Source organism: Gymnoscopelus microlampas, assembly GCF_963454915.1.
Source record: "Gymnoscopelus microlampas genome assembly, chromosome: 23".
Lineage (NCBI taxonomy): Eukaryota > Metazoa > Chordata > Actinopteri > Myctophiformes > Myctophidae > Gymnoscopelus > Gymnoscopelus microlampas.
Genome location: NC_139960.1, coordinates 12,851,883 through 12,866,881, shown reverse-complemented (window position 1 = coordinate 12,866,881; position 14,999 = coordinate 12,851,883). Strand labels below are relative to the sequence as shown.

General features: G+C 40.8%; 1 pseudogene across 1 annotated transcript; it reads left to right on the top strand.

The window, feature by feature from the left end:
• The first annotated feature begins 7,276 nt into the window (after positions 1-7,276).
• LOC311040118 lies at positions 7,277-14,708 on the top strand (annotated as a pseudogene). The gene is made up of 4 exons (XR_014602947.1): positions 7,277-7,345; positions 11,305-13,650; positions 13,881-13,998; positions 14,492-14,708. The product of XR_014602947.1 is annotated as an uncharacterized misc_RNA (transcript).
• The last annotated feature ends 291 nt before the right edge of the window (positions 14,709-14,999 follow it).

The following is a 14,999-nucleotide window of genomic DNA, read 5'->3' as shown; positions in this document are numbered from 1 at the left end:
AATCTTTTAACTGTTGGAATAACACTGTTTCTTAAAAGACAATTTCCATTTCCTCTATGTTATTTTATGTGATACTGTCATGGCTCTGTCCCCAGCCCCTCCCTGCTCCTCTTTGGTCTCTGATTGCCTAGAGTGGACTCCGCTGTGGTTGGCAGCAGTGCCTAGTTGGCTAACGAGCCTCAGAGACAATTAAGACTGTCATGACTGCTCTGTGTTTGTTCAGCATGTAGTGTCAGTTACTGTACCTTGTTTCCGGATCCCCATGGTTTCCCCGTGTGTAATTATATTTTAATTTCGCCCTGTGAGGTGTACCTTGTTTGTTGTCTCCGCCAGGCCGAAAGGCATGGCGAGAGAGTATGTTTTCCACCCCGTCCGTCCGTCCGTGTGTCCGTGTGTCCGTCCGTGTGTGTGTCCGTGTGTCCGTCCGTCTGTGACCAGCTAATCTCCGGCACCGTTGTCTTGATAGCAGCGAAACTGTGCACACGCACTCCCTGGATGCCAATTCAGAACCTTTGCCCCAAATTTTTCTCATGGGCCTTTTATAGCGTCACCAGGAGGCCGATTTGTGCAAAACATCCTACAGATTTTGTCCAAAAATCACGCAAATCGGTACACAGTATCTCTGTAGTCATTAAACAAAATAGGTCTTTCAGATTTCTCATATTCCATCCTGATTGGCTAAAAATGTCTTCCAAAGTTTGCAGGAGTGCTCCGTTTTGAACAAAATGCCTCAAATCATGAACACAGCATGCAATTTCCGTGAAATGTTGCACGCTCATTCCCATTAGGCCAAGGAAGAACTACCATTTGAACATTTTCAAATCAGTCTCATGGTGGCGCTATAACAGGCCGGTTTGTGTTTTCCTATAATTGCACCGATCTGTGTAAAACTTTGTATGCACACTCCCTAGAGGTCAAGGAAAAACCTTTGCCCTGCATTTTTCACATCTGCCTTTTATAGCGCCACCAGGAGGCCGACTTATGTAAAACACATTATTTTATACTACTCCTTCCAATTGTATCCAAATTTCACGCAAATCGGTACACATGATCTCTATAGTCATGTGATCACGACGGATGTGTTTGATTTTTCATATGCCATACTGATTGGCTAAGATTGACATCTAAAGTTTGCATTATTGGCTTGTTTTGAACAAAATTCCGCAAATCATGAACGCACCGTCCAATTGCGCTCAAACTTTGCACGCACATTCACACTATGTTGAGGAACATATGCCACACTTTTAACATTGGCCTGTTATAGCGCCACCAACAGGTCTAATTTAGCAAAAGATGTTTTTAACAAAATGCCTCAAATCATGAATGCAGTCAGTGTCCGATTGTCGTGCAAGGCCTAAGAAGAAATGGCAGCCTTTTCACGTGGCCTATTATAGCGCCACCAGGAGGCCACAATAGCCTACCTGGCCTGGCGGAGACCTGTGCTCCGAGGAGCACTTTTTCTAGTTTATTCTTATTTCAGTAAAGATGTGGTTAAACTGTCCTCCTTGGTTTCCTGAGTCTACTTTTATGTTGAGTTCTGCTTATGGGTCCAAAAACACCCAGGTCCCTGACAGATACAGTGCATTCAATACATTTCTGTTACAGTACCTGGCAGTGTCCTACAGTCCTGTGGGTGCCATGTCCTTTGCAGGTCGTCACCTACTGCACCCCTATTGCACCCCTACTGCACATTACCCAGTCATTAGTCTCCTCAAACAACCACAACAAAATTGCTATGGCTAAATGCATAGTGTCTGCTTGTTGTGTGATGTTAAAATACTAAGATTGAAGAGACATTCTGAGAAATGTTTTGTACATGTGTTTGTATTTGTCATTGCCACAATCTACGACTGTAGTCTTAGAGAGTATAAACCATCTTGTTTGTGTGTATTGTGGTACTGATAAAGAGGGCCTCGGTAGACAGTACCATGCAGACATGTTTTTGTGACGCGGTTTCCTGCCTCGATTTCAAACATAGCTAGATTTCAAACATAGCTACCAATTCAACCATTCAGCCTGCTTGAAGTGGTTGATCATACTGTCAAGATAAAGTGAAATGATTATTGTATTAATGTTTTACTAAAAAAATTGCTTTAAACCATTTTGAAGATATTTCGTCCACCCTCCTGCTTCCTAACACGCAGCGCTGTGTGTCTGACAATGTAAACGTTATCCCAGTGCAGGGTCGGATTAACACTTTTAATTAGCACCCGTTTAGGTGCTGCTGTATTTTTAATACACTACTGTCTACTAAAAAAAATAAAAAATAAAACCATAAACATTCTCTAAAGTAAATAGAGTTCAGGCGTGGCGTAAAGTGAGATTGGTGGTGACAATGAGTTTTAACTGTTGCGCAGACATTTCAACCTTGTTCCCAGAAGACTTTCAAACTTTTTGTCATTTTGATTGCTTTTCTAATTGATTTTTTCTTCACTTAGCACGTCTTTGTTTCATCCATTCTCAGTGTTCTGCGTCAATGAGTTTGTGTTGCCTTTGTAGTTGAAGTGTGCTCAAGGTCAGTGACTTAACACTGGACACCAAGCTGTTCCAGCAAAACAACAAACGTCAACAACAACTCGCACATGTTGACTTGACGCACTATATAATAGTTGACGTTCAAGTTTGATTAGAAGCGACCGAAATGTAAATAGGGCTGAAGTGGTTCATGTATATTTTGTAATAATAATCAAAATATACAAAGTAGCTAGTAACTAAAGTTTTCAATTAATTGTAGTGGAGTAAAAAAAACATATTTGCCTCTGAGATGTAGTGAGTAGATGTAAAAGTTCTGAAAATTGGAAATACTCCAGTAAAGTAAAAAATACCTAAAAATTGTTAATTGTTAATTGTAAACTCTTACAGTAAGTACAGTACTTGAGTGAATGTACTTAGTTACTTTACACCACTGACTATAATAACCATGTCCTTTGTTTTTACAGCATTTGGCTGCAAGGCAGTACAGTAGGTCTGACCCCAGGCTGTCACTGCATCAACAGCTGCTTGCATCTGCCCTGGCAGGGAGCCAATGGGGTGTTCAGTGAGAGTCAAATCATCTGCATATTTTATTGGCTCAACAAACTTTGGCAACGGCTTATCAATAGCAGTCTTCCGTCACGCCACCCCTTTTATTAAACATTTCTGCTTTAATAATAATAATAATAATAAACTTTATTTGTATAGCACCTTTCATGACATGAAATGCAGCGCAAAGTGCTTTACAGAGCAAGAATACAGTTACAGTTACAACCAATTTAACAATAAAGCAAACAAAAAATAAAATAAAATAAAAGCAAAAGCATAAAACATTAAAATAGGCAATACAGTGAGGACTTAAAAATCAACCAAAGAGTCAGCTAAAAGCAAGAGTGAAGAAATAGGTCTTGAGCTGTGCTTTAAAGCTATCGACAGAGGCTGCCTGTTTTAGGTGTAATGGGAGTTTATTCCACACTGTTGGTCCGTAAAAGCAGAATGCTGCTTCACCGTATTTTTTATATGTCATTTTAGGCACCTCGAGTAGGTCAGCACTTGAAGACCTGAGGGTCCGGTTTGGATCATGTCTCTCTAGGCAGTCATAGAGGTAGGAAGGTGCCAGACCATTTAGAGCTTTATAAACTATTAAAAGAATTTTAAAATCAATCCTAAAAACAACCGGGAGCCAGTGTAGTGAAGCTAGAACTGGAGTGATATGTTCTCTCATTCTAGTTTTAGTTAAAATTCTGGCTGCCGCATTTTGAACAAGTTGTAATCTGTCAGTTGTTTTCTTAGACAGGCCAGAGTAGAGTGCATTGCAGTAATCAAGCCGAGAGAAAACAAAAGCGTGGATCAGCGTTTTTGCGTCGTCTAACGACAGATAGTCTCTAATTCGCGCAATATTTCTAAGATGAAAGAAAGCAATCTTGGTGACATGATTAATGTGTGCATTAAAATTCAATTCAGAGTCGATAATAACCCCCAGGTTCTTTACTGTGGTGTTACTTTCTACAGCCAGGTTACCAAGTCTACTTATTATTAATTCTCTCTGCTCACTGGAGCCAATTATGAGAATTTCTGTTTTATCCTCATTTAGCTTAAGAAAGTTCTCACTCATCCAGCATTTTATACTGGACAGACAGGTCAACAATGGGTCTAGAGCGCAGGGGTCGTCTGGAGCTACCGAAAGATACAGCTGGGTATCATCAGCATAGAAATGGAAGTTCACTCCGTGATCGGCGATGAGTTCTCCCAGTGGTAGTATATACAGGGAGAACAATAAGGGACCCAGAATTGAGCCCTGTGGAATACCAGAACAGATGTCATGTTTGTCTGAGTCAAAATTAGCTAAGCTGACAAAATAGCTTCTGCCTGTTAGGTAAGAGTAAAACCAAGACAAGGCTGTGCCTGACAAACCAATCCAGTACTCCATGCGTTGTAGTAGAATTTTGTGATCAATCGTGTCAAAAGCAGCGGTTAAGTCAAGGAGTAGGAGAACAGATATATTTTTGTTGTCAGCGGACACCCTAAGATCATTAATTACTTTTACAAGTGCTGTTTCTGTGCTATGACCTTTCCTGAAACCAGATTGGAATTTGTTATGAACCTTATTGTTCTGTAGGAACACATCCAGTTGATGAAAGATAGTTTTTTCTAAGACCTTTCCCAGAAATGGCAGATTAGAGATTGGTCTATAATTACCCAGCACCAATGGATCAAGGTTGTGTTTCTTGAGTAACGGCCTGACTACAGCCGTTTTCAGTGAGTCTGGAAAGACACCTGAAAGTAGAGAGCTGTTTACAATTCTTAGGATATCTCCAATCACGCTGTCTAAAACCTCTTTGAGAAACGGGGTGGGTATTGCATCCAGTGAACAAGATGATGATGTCATCTGTGATATAGTTTTACGGAGTTCCTCTTCATTAATTGTGCAGAAAGATATTAGACTTCCTCTGGAGTGATCTACGTTTTTGCACCATGCACCATTTGCAGCATTTGCAGTGCTAGCAGCAGCATTCATAATACCAGCTCGAATGCTAAAAATTTTGTTTGCAAAAAAAGACGCAAACTCATCACACTTAGCTTTAGAAGCAGGGAGCGACTCCTTGTAAGCCTGGGGGGGGTTTAAGAGATGTTCAATGGTAGAGAATAAGACTCTGGCATTTTGCTTGTTGTCATTGATAATGCCTGAAAAATATGCTTGCCTTGCCAAGCGCAGTGCTTTGTTATAGGCCACTGTTGACTTCTTAAAAATCTCTAGGTGGACAGTGAGTTTGTTTTTTCTCCAGATTCGCTCAGCTCTACGACATTCTTTCTTGAGTGAGCGCATGTGCTCGTTGATCCAGGGTGTTACTCTAGAATTAAGTTTCTTTTTAGTTTTCATAGGAGCCACTATGTCGAGAGCTGACTCTAATTTGAGATTAAAATGTTGAACCATATCATTCACTGAGGGGGCATCAAGTAGGGGGGGCACCTGCACACACGCCAGATGACGAGGAAACTCGTTTGCTGCAGATGAGCTAAAAAAACGTTTTTTTATAGTATATTCTGTATTGTTTTTCCTTAGATCAAAGACAGTTATATTAAAACACAATAAATAGTGGTCTGTTAGTTCGGGCTTATCAATAATACTGTCAACAGTGATATTCAAACCTTTAGTGATCACCAAGTCCAGGGTGTGGCCATGTTTATGTGTTGGCCCAACAACATGTTGAATAAAGTCAAAATTGTGCAGTAACTGTAGGAAACCCATAGCCACAACAGTACAGTGGAAGCAGAGAGAGGAAAGAAACAGAGAAAAGTTCAAGACTCTGGAGAGCCAATGCGTTCTCTAGGACAAAAATAATTTTGGATTCGGGCTCAGCTGAGTGTTGATGACAGATTCCTCGCCAAAGTGAACACAGAGCACAACGTTAAAACCCCCACAGACAGAACGATCTTCGCCAGACCTCTTTTAGGGTTCTGGCCGTCTCAGTACTAAGATAAAAGTTTTAGAAAGCTTGGGGAGACTGCAGTGTGACAGAGTGGGAATACAAGTGTCATCAAGCTGGCTCCAACACTGATGAACAAAATTAGAAATTCTCCGTTACAGTTGCAGGGCTGTGTTGAGTGTTCAGCCATGAAAACTGCATCTACTCGTTTCTGAGACCATCTAAGTGTAACCAAAGGTTAAGTTGACAAAACCAATGACAAAACACACTGCCTCTCTCTCAGTCTGATTAATTAATGTTACTATTCACATACTGCATCCATCACAATCAACACTTAAAATCAGTCTGCAGGGGACCTTTCAGCATGTCTGACTGGCCACCATAACAGCTGGACTTTAGTCTCCAGGTCCAAACTTGCCAAGGCTGAAAACCTGCTGCCTGTCACTCCCGTCTTTCTCTTTATACCCGTAAAAGCAAAGCAAAGCAAAGTTTGTTGTTTACCCAGGGTGTCGGACTAAGCACGAAGCTTGTTTCCAGCCGGACCCTGCATGGAAGCCTTGCTCAAGGGCTATTCAGCGGTGATTCATGATTGATGTGATGAATTGGGGAATCGAACTAGGGACCTTCCGGTATCAAGGCCGCCCCTCTAACCACTAGGCCACCGCTGCCACGTCTGTCCCCATTTAAACTGACTACGTTCATTCCACTTCATCTTCTGCATATCCATTCATATTTAATCCCAACACTTCAACACTTCACATTTTATCTCCTTCATGCTCTTTGTATTTGGATAGCCTGGCAATTCTAGGCTACTTTTTCAGTACCCCGACATGGTTTTCTGTCTACCACGATAACAAAAGTTAGAATACTTTTCTGAATGCTATGTAGGAATATATGCTAGGCTATTTGGGGAGGAACGAAAAGAAAAAGGTTAAGATTTTCACAAATCCTTTCTTACCCATACTACCTTACTGTACACTGAGCATTACAGGGGGCCTTTTTTAGGGTGCTTCCTCTTTCACTTCTCTTTGCTATTGACACACCATGTTATTTCTGAGGTGTCAGCAGAGCTGTGGGCAAATGGACTTCCATATGGTAAATGGTGCATTTATATAGCGCTTCTATACAAAGCGCTTTACATTGATTGTGCCATTAACCCATTCACACACACATTCATACACCGATGGCGGAGGAAACCATGCAAGGCACCAACCTGCTCATCGGGAGCAATTAGGGGTTCAGCGTCTTGCTCAAGGACACTTCGACACTAACTCTAGGGGAGCGCCCCCCGGGATCGAACTGGGAACCTTGCGGTTTTCCAGTTCACTCTACCCCTAAGCCACTGCCGCCCCGAACTGAACTGTCTGAAACGATGCTTAATTCCTCTCAGAGTAACTAACGCACTGCACTGGAGGGATGATTGTTATTGTGTGATAGAAGTTCAGGTAGGCTTCGATATTTGAATTTCTATTTTAATGTCTTTGGTGCAGACACATTTTGGTCTTGTAAACTATGTTCGGAAGTGACATGTATTATACAGTGGTTGAAAAAGTGCAAAAATGTTTTACTTGAGTAAAAGTATCAATACTGCGATGTAGAAATACTCTGTTACTCTCAAGTAAAAGTCCGGAAGTCAAAATTTACTTGAGTAAAAGTACAAAGGTACTGGTATCAAAATGTACTGAAAGTACAGTACCAAAAGTAAAAGTAGGCTACTCATTATGCAGAATGTCCCATTTCACAAGTTTTCAAATGTATAAAATGTATAAATATCTTTTGAAAATAAAAAATCTACAAGCTCGACGCATTAACGTAAAGAGGCTACGTTTTTATCTGAGAAGAAGGATAAAGCAGACAAATAAGCCTATATCTTTGTGAGCCAAGCCGCGGCTTGTGGCTCATGGCTCATAGCTCCAATATTATCTCGTGCCGAGCCATGAGCCATGGGCTCACACAGTATAGATGAGTCTATTGTTCAATTTGGATTAATGACGCAACCCCAGTGACTATTGCATCATATTCTACATATACATGTATAAATATCTTGATGTTAATGCACACTGTAGAACTGATGCAACTTTCCACATGGATGGTTCGTAGGATGGTATGAAAGTATGAGATAAAAATACTGTAGGATGGCACTGTGGTATAGGAGGGTAATAGGTGGAGTGGTAATATAGGTCTAGGGTACTGTATGTTGGTAGCAGTGGTGTAAAGTAACTGAGTTCATTTACTCAAGTACTGTACTTAAGTTTAAAAAAAATGTATTTTTACTTTACTGGAGTATTTCCTATTTTCAATGCTTTTACTTTTACTCCACTACATCTTAGAGGCAGATATTGTACTTTTACTCCACTACAATTATTTGACAACTTTAATGACTTGTTACTTTGCAAATATAAATTATATTATAAAAACATACATTAAACACTTTAGCCCTATGCTATACATACTGTAGACTATTTGAAAATAGCTGATCTACAAGCTCACAACGCGTCGCGATTCGACATGTTGTGAGCTTGTAGGTCTGCTATTTTCGTAACATTTTAGTACTTTTACTTTTTGTACTTCAAGTATATTTTGATGCCAATACTTTCGTACTTTTACTCAAGTAACATTTTTTAACACAGGCCTTTTACTTGTAACAGTATTTCTACATGGTATTGCTACTTTTACTTAAGTAAACTATCCGAGTACTTCTTCCACCACTGGTTAGTAGGTGGTTCATAATATAAGAGCACTTTCTTATTGACAGGATGATTTTGATATTGAATGGTGAAGTTTAATATTCATCAGAATGGAGTTAATAAATATTCACACTTAAACTTTCCCACGTCAGCAACTTAATGACAGTCAGTGAAGTGAGACATACTAAATAGGGAAGTTCACACAGTTCTTCACAGCCTTTGGAGAGCCTTTCCATGTCATATGAAAGTTTCGGTTTGAATGTACAAACTTTTATACATACAATACAAGTTATTGTTCTAGGTTTGTTTTATATTTCAGCCTCTCTCAGCCTCGGGTGAGTCCCAACAGGATGAGAATGACACGGGGCAAGTCTGTCCAAACTTAATTAGAATTTACGGTTCATAATTTAAAGGAGTAGTTCACCCAAAACAATCTTATTTTCTATCAACCCCATGAAGCCTTGAATTCATGGAGAGTTTTTTGTTTTTGTCGCATTCCTAAGCCAATAATTTGATTACCGTCTCCTACCGGCTAATGTATCCAGTAAGAGACACAAAGGAGACTCTTTGTGTCTCCTACCGGAAATACACACGGTCATCAAATTATTGGCATCGGAATGCGACAAAAACTAAAAAATCTCCATGAATTCAAGGCTTCATGGGGTGTGTAATTGATAGAAAATAAGTTTTTTTTTTTGTGATCCATTTCTTTAATATTTAGGCATTTAGCATGCACTGTTATCCAGTATGACTTGCAGGTGGAAGATCAGAGTATTATGGCATGAACCCTATTCAACAAACAACTGGGTAAATGGTTTCATATTATGTACAGTGCAAAGAAAACAATAGTGCTTCAAAGAAACTATGATATCAGGTGACTATCAAGCCTATAGCGTCTGTCTGAACAACAGACTTAATATAATGTGAACAATTACCCAGCATACAGTAGAGATATGCAGAGTACAACTTGTATTTTTCAGAAAAGGTTTCAAGAAAGGTTACATTGAGAAAGGAGTGCTAGGGGTGAGGTGGAGTCTGAAGAGGTGAGTTTTCAGACTGTGGTGGATAATAGGGAGGGAGTGAGTCTGCACTGCAGACCTGATTGTGCGGGGGAGAAGTGACCCAGGAGGGAGAATAGTGTAGGTCCTTGGAGCATAATTTGTTGCATTTTTTTTCCATAAATCAGTGCTATTGAACACCCTTTATGTCTGTGTGTTGGTAAAAAATAATATTGAACCAATGAAAAGTATTAAAAAGCGCTTCTGACATAACCAGCTAACTCCATTGGATCCTCAAACCTTCTGCTAAACCAGCTAACTCCATCAAAGGGGGGTGGAGTTAGCTGTTTTTTCTGACTCCAGGCTCCACCCCCTTTTGACCTCCAACCTCATAGTGAGCTTGGAGGTCCATTCAGCTGTTCTTATCAATGATGAACAAAACCTCCTAACTCCACTTTTTGTTTTGTTTTTGTCATTTCCTGAAAATTGAACAATTTGGAGTTAGCTGGTTTCTGCCCAACAGCAGAGATATATTGGTCAGTGTGTTTTAGGTAAGGGACAGATAGTGATGGAAGAAGTACTCACATTGTGTACTTAAGTCTGTAATGTAGAAATACTCTGTGTGAAAGTCCGGAATTCTAAATTTACTTGAGCAAAAGTACAAAAGTATTGGTATCAAAATGTACTCTAAGTACCAAATGAAGAAAGTACTCATTATGCAGAATGTCCCGTTTCACAAGTTCAAAATGTATACAAACCTTTTGAAAATAGCAGATCTACAAGCTCACAATGCGTCGCATCACGATGCATTGTGAGCTTGTAAATCAGCTATTGTCAAATGGCCAAAAGATATATAGGACTGAAGTGGTTAATGTTTTGTGATAATAATCTAAATCTGCAAAAGCTGTCAAATAATTGTAGTGAGGTAAAAGTACAATATTTGTCTCTGAGATGTAGTGGAGTAGAAGTAAAAGTACTGAAAATTGGAAATACTCCAGTAAAGTAAAAATACCTCAGAAATGTACTTAACACATCGGGTGCCAGCATTTTTTCATAACAACTTACCGTGGGTGCCAGCATTCTCCCCATTGACTGCGCTTTGCTGTTTCAAGCTTCCGCGTGCGTTACAAGCAAATCCACGCAAACAAAAGCATCGATTCATGTTGTCCCATGAGCCTGGCTACAGCCTGGAACCATAAAATTACCCTGGCGAGTTACAACGGGGGGGGGATCGCGCATCGCGCCGGTTTTCCCCACAGGAAACAGATTCGGAGATATAGGCGTTTCAAAGTAGGAAATAGACAGGAAGCGGATGGGGAAAAAAAAAATGTTTCCGGTGAGCGATCTGGCACTTCCTTCGCAGGATTACAATGGGTGCTCCCAGAGCTGCTCTAGCCCCGCCCGCGCGGAGAAAAACGAAAAAAACAAAAAGACTAAACTCACGGTTCAGACCGTGTTCGGCACCGAAGCGGCGGAACCGCCACTATGTAAACACACGGTTCAGACCGTGTTTGGCACCCGATGTGTTAAGTACGGTACTGGAGTAAATGTACTTAGTGACTTTACACCACTGCAAACATACTTACTGAATTAATGGCATAGTCCTTTAAAGGAAACATAATGTATATGGAATAAGACTGAGAATCTATCTAGAGTTAAAGATCAAATAAAAGGTTGCATGTGTACTTTAACAGTTTTACTGTTGTGTATCCTCTTTAGATCATTAATGCTGAACAGTGTTGTCACGCAACCAAAAGAACCTGTGGGTTGACCCCGAAGACAGCAATGATGCCACAGACAGGACGTTGGCATTTTTTCCACCACTTCTTATTTCTGTTGTGCATGCTTCCTCTTAGTCCCATACTGGCTTACTTGCTGAAAAACTGCACTATTGTTTACTCAGACAATGTCACTGCCTGTGTTTCAGTAGATTGTGAACATCATAAACTCATTAGCATGCCAGATGACATTCCCAGAGAGGTTACATCATTAACGCTCCAGAAAAATGTCATTGAGAAGATAAACAGGACAGATTTTTATAATCTGACAAATCTCAGACGTTTGGAGCTGGGTTTTAATTTAATAACTCATGTAGATGACGGGGCATTTAACCATTCGACGGAACTTGAACTTCTCCACATGCACCATAACAAACTTAAAACACTGACGGACAATATGTTTCAAGGGCTGTCTAATCTCTTGCTACTGCGCTTGGATTACAACATGATCCATTTCATCAACCCCGTTGCCTTCCAGTTACTCCCCAGTTTACAGGCACTAAATCTGATCTACAACCATATACATACAATTACAGATATCATCACTATCTTACAACTTCCACGCTTACAGGTGCTGAACACCTCAATTTACGAGTTAGAGTCTTTTCTGTCAAAAGATCTGCCATTAAACATGTCCTCTGAGCTCAGGGAGCTGAGAGTGTATTCAGGGTCGATAAAAAAGTTCAGCATCACAACAGCTGTATTTCCACACCTTGAGACAGTCGACCTGACACACTGTTGTAACGCTGCTGGATGGGAGTGGGACATACCAGACAAGTATTTTCTCAGGAATATAACTAAGGTGTATCTCTACGATTCCTGTATGTATTTTAACACCATCACAAAGTCTCTACAGAGCCTTGATTCACTAGAGTCTCTACAGCTGTCTTATATGGAGAGGTGGATTGACAGAGGTCTTTTAAATACGGCCTGCAATATATCCACACTGAGGACACTCAACCTACAGTATAACAAACTTGACAACCTAAGTGAAAAACTGTCACCTTGTACTCAGCTAAGCGACGTGGATCTATCACATAATTACCTGACCGAACTGTCTGAGGATTCAATAAAACAAATGAAGCAACTGAGTCACCTGAACTTGGCCAGCAACCGGCTTTCCAAAGTGCCAGACGATGTTAAGACACTCTTCATGCTTCAAACGCTAAACCTGCGTCACAATGTTATTCACGAGTTAAGCTGCTCAGACTTCTTAAATTTAACCAGACTTACACACCTTCACTTAGATAAGAATCACATCACTGCGCTCAAACGGTGTGTTTTCCAATATCTCGGGGACTTAAAGGTTTTAACTATGTATGACAATTCCATTCGGACATTTGGCAATGCGTTCAAGATTGATCTACACAAACTAGAAATCTTGGATTTAAATAGGAATGAATTTAAAGAACTCATGAGAGGGGATTTCAAAAGTCTGAAATCACTCAAGCACTTAGATGTGGAATCAAGTAAATTGGAGCAGTGGGACAGCGCTGTTTTTGAAGGACTGGATGAACTTGAAACTCTTAGTCTAATTCTTCATGTTGACGTCAACCTGACCTCTTCACTTCCCCACGAGTTACCATTACTGAAGAGCCTGAAGAGCCTTAAAATGCAATGCAATGCACAATTCACTTCTCCTGTTACATACAACACGTTTAAAAACACACCACAGCTAGAGGTTCTCAATCTCTCCAAAAATAAACTCAAGTCCCTGGATTTTCTAAGTCGAGCTAACCTGACTCGAGTCTCATGGTTGGACCTGAGTCAGAATGAGCTGACGGTGATCAACGTCTCTGTATTCCGTTTTCTCCCTGCGCTCAGGCATGTTGACATCAGTGACAACGCTTTGGCTTGTGACTGCCTCAATTTGGACTTTCACCAGTGGGTGTGGAACAATAACCAGACACAGGTAGTTGGCGCTCAGGGATACATTTGCGCCTCTCCTTCGTCTAAAAAGGGAACCAGGTTTCTGGCCTTTGACGTCCATTCTTGTTGGATGGACGATAGCTTTATCTGCTACATTTCCTTCTCCTGTGCGATTGTGCTGACTCTGCTCACAACCTTCACCTACCACTTCCTGAGGTTGCATCTGCTCTATGGCTACTACCTATTCCTGGCCTTACTTTATGACGCCATGAAAGAAAGAGGGGGGCTCCTCAGCGCTACGATGCCTTCATCTCTTACAACGTTCACGATGAGCTCTGGGTTTACAGAGAAATGCTTCCAGTGCTGGAAGGAGAGCAAGGTTGGAGACTCTGTCTGCACCACAGAGACTTCCTACCAGGTACAAATCTCTCTTTGACTTTCGCTTATATTATGTTTTTTTTTATCTAAATTCGTCTCTTTCTGTCAACACTTTTAAGCAAGTATGGCTCTTTGTCAGAATGTTATCTTTAGTGGCATTATTATGACAGAGTTGTTATGTTATCCGTCTGTCTGTCTGTCTGTCTGTCTGTCTGTCTGTGAAATAGTTTTGAACCTGGTTTGAATATTGTTTGTACGGTTTGTTTCCAGGTAAACCCATCATAGAGAACATTACCGATGCCATCTATGGCAGCAGAAAGACCATCTGTGTGATCAGCCATCATTACCTGGAGAGTGAATGGTGCTCTAGAGAGATCCAGATGGCTAGGTGAGGGCAGTATCTCTGAAGTTATAGACACTATAATGGTAGCCGCCCTAAAAAAATTACACTTTTCTGCAATATTTGCTGTGTGGCAATCAGAATTCAACTCCTCCCTCATGATATTAAGTTCTCTTTTCTGCCACCAGTAACAGAGTATTTCAACATTGCAGTATTGATACTTTTACTTAAGTAAAAAATGTCTGGCCTAAACTAGCTCGCAAGCTACGCATCACATATATATTTTCTTTTTGGGGGTCCCTTGGACAAAATGTAAATGTTTGAGATTCACTGGCCTAGCTGGTTAACTTCACCTTATAAGACCAGAAGCATTATTTCTATACAGAAGACACAAGCTACCAGTCACTAGGAAACCATGTTGACTGACTCGGAGGTGTTGAAAACAAGCTCTCTGCCCTGTGGCTCTCGGTCGCTATAAATAAAGCCTTGTGTACTGTATACAACTACACTATAATTAGTTCTTCTCCTCTCCTCTGTCCAGCTACCGTCTGTTTGATGAAAAGAAGGATGTATTGATCCTGGTGTTTCTGGAGGACATTCCAGCACAGCAGTTGTCTCCCTACTATCGCATGAGGAGGCTGGTGAAGAGACACACCTACCTGAGCTGGCCACAGGCCGGCCAGCACACTGGACTGTTCTGGCAGAAGATACGCAGAGCTCTGGAGACAGGAGACACAGATCTAACTTTGTTTGAGTGAATCACTTTCAAGATCAAGATTCAAGTTTTGTATTTGTTGCATATTGTGTGTAAAAATCCTACTATTAATGCGCAAAATCTTATCCGACCGATTGTGGTATGAGAAAGATCAAGCCATACATACATCACATCTGACTGGAGAGGACTAGAAAACTAACTGCTTAAGTGTAGACAGGACTAAGCAGGAAAAACTATTTATTTGCACGTGCGTGTGTGTGTGTGTGTGTGTGTGTGTGTGTGTGTGTGTGTGTGTGTGTGTGTGTGTGTGTGTGTGTGTGTGTGTGTGTGTGTG